Consider the following 6,000-nt stretch of genomic DNA (forward strand, 5'->3'; position numbering starts at 1 on the left):
ATTTAAATATGTGGAATAGTAGTCAAATGACACTAAAACATGCTTCACATTAGGCAGCGACCCAGGGTTGTGTTACGATTGAACAAATATGACAAGTTTTTACTAAATTTTTTGCCTTCCTGTCTATTGGAAGCATTCCATACCTACCATACGACGGCTTTATATTGCTTAGTGACGATAGTAGCCCTCAGCCAAATCTAACACTTTTGGTCTAAGTGTTACAATTCACCCCGAATTTTTTCGATGACGGTTTGAAAATACAATTACAAGTTCCAACTCTAATAGTATGTCTACGTTGTTAAAAATCAGTCGGGTTCATTGTATACCCCGGAAAAATCTCTAACGTAAACATGCATTAAACCTGCTAGGTAATAACATAGACAAATAAAGGTATAGACTAAAAAGTTGTCTCATCTGTAATCTTCGAAAAAAGTGCTTCAATAGATGTCGTTAATGCTGTGAGAGAGCCTAAGTCTATTCACTCAATTCTCTCAAAATACAAAATATTAAATATTTTTATGATTTATTATTATTTATCAATTGAAAATGAAATAGTCGTGAAATATAAAAATATAGAACTTAAATAACAGAAAAATGAGTAAATTCACTAGCCCTGAGTGACTTTACTGGCCCAACATCAACCATAGTGGCATCTGCCGGAAGGGATAAATTTTAAAACTTTTTAGTCTACACCTTTATTTGTCTATGGCATTACTATCTATAAACCATTGCTGCTCAAAATAGTGTTCTACCGCATGGGTTCATAAAACAGAATATTTGAGAGCAAATTGATACTCTGTTTTTCTTTGTATTCTACAATTTATTTCTAACGTTTTTATATATAAATTTTGTCCAACTGGTATTAAAGTCAATATTTAAAGAATTATATTAATAATTCGTAGACACTAATTGTCTTTCGTTGTTTAAGAAAAAGTACGAGAAATTAGCCGCTTGCCCTAGAAGACCTTCTAGCTCAGCATTGTTTTAGAATACATTTTGCACTCAACTCAAAACAATCGCATCTCTTCTAATATGAACGGAAGTTAGAAAACGATCAGTAACCATATTTGACTCATTTAGAATTCATCAACAATTATTGAATAACTCAATAGCAGGTAATCTGAATGGAAAATATGTCATTATTTGTTAAAGAGACGCTGGATATGGATGCTACCATCATAGTGGGAAAATATTCAACAGAAACCGATCTCCAAACATTAGCATGATTTGAGTAAAAACGGAGTATTTTAGAATTTATTGAAACTGCAACAAAAAATCTTTATAGTTACATTAAGTTGACTAACTATATCATTTTCTTATGAATTCTACTCAATTTTAATTGTATTAAGTCTTTTTTCTTTAAAAAAAAATTATAAAAAAATCACAATGAAATCACTAAAAAGAAAAAAAGTAAAATAGTATCAGTCGGTTTTGAAGACAGACTTATACCTCCAGCCTTGAGTTATGAATATTTAAACTCTTGACCCTTTAGGAGGGAGGTTCCGTAGCAGTTGGCCAATATAGACCCATTCGTATCTGACCTAAGACTGATAAAAATATTGCAAGGTGCAGATTTTGAGTATATTGACTACTTCCTATACTTTATACAAAATATTAGAAAATATGGAAATATGCGTGAGGTAACAGATATAGCGGACAGAAGTATTCAATTTTCATACTTCATCTATTACAGATAAAAATATTGGTATGTGCAAAATTTGTGGTATATGTGGATTGGTTCCTAACAGTTTTGTGTGTGCTATACCCCTTTCTAACATGTTTGGGAATATATCTGGCATTCAATTCAAGCATGTCGTCTCTAACATGAGTGGAAATTAAAAAAAACAAGTTAAAAAGCAGTAAGTTCGGCCGGGCCGAACTTTTAATACCCTCCACCATTTGCAACGAATTTGGAAATTTTCAAAAAATAAAATCCTTAAAAAATTCTGTTAAAATTTTAAAAATACCGAATATAGCCGTTATTTTGGGGTCTATACGACGTGGACATACATAGGCATTGTTTGTCATAAGCCACTACCATATTCAAATTCGAAACTTGAAACTTGTCTTAGGGTGTAGTATCCATTTTGAACTTCAAATACCAAATTTGAAACAATTCCCGTGAATAATGTCCGTTATATGGGAGCTATACCAAGACGTGGACCTGCACGGATAATTTTCCGTCTTAGGGTGTAGTATCCATTTTGAACTTCAAATACCAAATTTCAAACAATTCCCGTGAATAATGTCGCTAAAATCATCAAAATACCGAATATAGGGAGGTACCGTTATATGGGGGCTATATGAAAACGTGGACCTTCATGGCCCATTTACGAACTTAACCTGCCTACTGGAAAAATAAACATGTGTGCAAAATTTTAGCCACCTATCTCAATTCATTCGAAAGATAGCGTGATTACAACAGACAGACAGACGGACAGACAGACAGACAGACAGACGGACATCGCTAAATCGACTTAGAATTTTAAGCTGATCAAGAATATATATACTTTGTTGGGTCTGATATGAGTATTTCGAGGAGTTACAAACGGAATGACAAAGTTAATAGACCCTCCATAGTATGGTGGAGGGTATAAAAACAAGAAACCACAATTAAGTCATTGAGAATGCACGAAAAATTGTTAAATAACTCAAATGCAAGAAATCTGAATGGAAAATTGCTCAGAATTGATAAATGAGATGTACATGTGGATGCTACCAACACAGTGGAAATATATTCAATAAAAACCGGTCTCCAAACATTAGCTTGTTTTGAGTAAAAACAGAATATTTTAGAATTTATTTTAAATTGAAATATTATTTTTATGGCTGTGAAGCTAAGAAGAAACTCAATCTTGTTGCCAATATTTTTCCTTTATTTATGTTCAGTTAACAGACTAGATCATTTCCCAAAGGGCTACTAATTTATTCAGATATGCCGGACCATATCTGTGTATCTGCAACAGACCCAAAGTACTTATGGAATATTAATAATATGTACCTTAAATGTGGTGTATGCATTGTGAATTATTTAGTTGTTAAATATTATAAAAATTCAAATCCATATTAGAAACAAACTAAAGGGCTAAATACAGAAGTGACAGTTTGTATGTACTCTTCGTTACTATGCAATTGTTTGTTATTTGTAGGTATCAATAGTCTGCGTTCTCAAATGTATGAAGCTATTTCTATTGATTTTAATAGAATTTAATTAACCACGCCAATTTTAAATGAACTATCGTGAGAATCAATGTGAAGCATTTACAAATACGCTATTAATTTGTTAGCATTCACTAACTAAGATGAAGAGGCAAAATTTTGTGATAAGTTCGGGCATTTTTCTACCTCCACCAAATAAACAAATTGAGAAGTTGTCTACATAGATTTTGGTGCAACACGTATAAAATTAAACGATAACCAAAAAGTAAATTAAAGATAACCAATATTAACTGTTGAATAAAAATCTGCTGTTTTATGGTCGATGTGGAAATGTTTAAAAATTGCCAGCAATTTAATTATTTTTAGATATTACTTATTCAAGATTATACAATTACGATTTAATTTTCTCAAAAGTTACCGACATTTTTTTATTTCATTTAATAAATTAAAAAAAATGTAAAAATTATGGCGTTTGACTTTGTTGCAGTTTTTTATCTCACCCTGTAAGGCTATCACATATTTAAAGGGAGTTTGAGGACACCCGATTTGGTAAGTTTTGTATCTAATATCAACAGTTGAATGCAAATCTGCTGTTTTATGGCCGATGTGAACAAGTTTAAATATTGCCTGAAATTGAATTATTTTTCAGATATTATTCATTCAAGATTATACAACTAAATAAATAATATTTTAATCTATAAATGCAGTTATGATTTGAATTTCTCAAAAGTAGAAAAGTATAAAGGGCTAAACAGAATACGCAGGTTGAGTAATTTTCACGTTAAATGTTAGGATTAAGGAAGAGGCGAAATTTTTGTACACTCCACCATGTGAAAACTTACAATATGACCAAATCGGGTGTACTCAAACTCCCTAGAGAGCACTCATATACTACACGTTTTGGTATATACCCTCTGTAGCCATAAGCCTGAGGGTATGAAAAATTGTATATGTTATTAACCCAAAGAATCATTTCAATAGTAATTGTGATTATGACTTTCAAAACACACCGTTATGGGGAAAATTTAAAGCCCGTTATGGGGACCATCTGAAAACCCGGATATACATCAAACGATTTTTGGGGAGATGTGTTCTACACATATAAAAACGCGAATTGTATCCTCTTCGACTTGAAATTGTGGTCAGGACGTACATTTAAAATTGTAATATTCTTCATTGACACTGTATGCAGTTTTTGTAAAGATTTGAACCGATATTGAACATTTTTTACCTAAAACCTAAAATGTTAAAAGAACCAACAACTGTTGAAAACTATTCCATAATAAACAAAAAAGCAGTTCCATTTGGAATGAATTAGAAAATATTCAAAAAAATAAAATCCATTGAAAATTCTGTTAAAATCTTTAAAATACCTAATATCGGAAGGTGCCGATATATGGGGGGATATACGCTATTGTGGACCTATATAGACAAATCTATGTCTGGGGGTAAAGTACTCACAAGGAACTTCTTGTGTGGATTTTCAGATAATTCCATTGGGAAATGTGGCTAAAATCATCAAAATCCCGAATATCAGAGGGTACCGTTATATGGGGAATATACGATATCGTGGACCTATACAGACAACTCTCTTTCAGGGAGTAAAGTACTCACAAAGAACTCCTTGTGTGGATTATCAGACAATTCCGTTGAAAAATGTGGGTAAAATCATCAAAATACCGAATATAGGGGAGTACTGTTATATGGGGGATATACGATATTGTGGACCTATACAGACAATTCCGTTTCAGGGGTAAAGTGCTCACAAAGAACCCCTTGTGTACAAAGAATCCCTTGTGACCATTCCGTTGAAAAATATGGCTAAAACATCAAAATACCGAATATCGGGGGTACCGGTATATAAGGGCTATACGATATCGTGGACCTATATAGATAATTCTCTGCCGAAGTATAAAGTACCCACAAGGAACTCCTTGTGTGTATTTTCAGACAATTCCGTTGAAAAATGTGGGTAAAATCATCAAAATACCGAATATCGGGGGGTACCGTTATATGGGGGATATACGATATCGTGGACCTGTATAGACAATTCTCTCTCAGGGGGTAAAGTACTCACAAGAAACTAATTGTGTGGATTTTCAGACAATTCCATTGAAAAATGTGGGTAAAATCATCAAAATACCGAATATCGGGGGGTACCGTTATATGGGGGCTATACGATATTGTGGACCTATGTAGATAATTCTCTGCCGAGGAATAAAGTACCCACAAGGAACTACTTGTGTGGATTTTCAGACAATTCCATTGAAAAATGTGGTTAACATCATCAAAATACCGAATATCGGGGGTACCGTTATATGGGGGCTATACGATATCCTGGACCGATATAGCCCATCTTCGAACTTGACCTGCCTGCAGACAAAAGAGAGATCTGTGCAAAATTTTAGCTTCCCATCTTAATTCGTTTAGACTGTAGCGTGATTACAACAGACGGACAGACGGATAGACGGACGGACAGGGCTAAATCGTCTTAGAATTTTACGCTGATCAAGAATATATATACTTTGTTGGGTCTAAAATGATTATTTCGATGAGTTACAAACGGAATGACGAACTTAATATACCCTCCATACCTTTTTTGCTGGAGGGTATAACAAGTAAGCTAAGGCAATAGTCGAGTGCGAGGCCGACCATGTGATACCCTACAACAGTATATTATTATGGAAGCCCCCTTAGGTCCAAATTAATTTTGTCAGATTCGCGTTTGAAATATAGCCATACAGTCCTGTACAAATGTTGATACTGAAAGGTATTCATAATAATTCCACACAAAAATTGTGGCTAATTTTTTAGTTATATATATAATCTAATGACCATCCG

Source organism: Musca domestica, unplaced genomic scaffold (genome assembly GCF_030504385.1).
Source record: "Musca domestica strain aabys unplaced genomic scaffold, Musca_domestica.polishedcontigs.V.1.1 4, whole genome shotgun sequence".
Lineage (NCBI taxonomy): Eukaryota > Metazoa > Arthropoda > Insecta > Diptera > Muscidae > Musca > Musca domestica.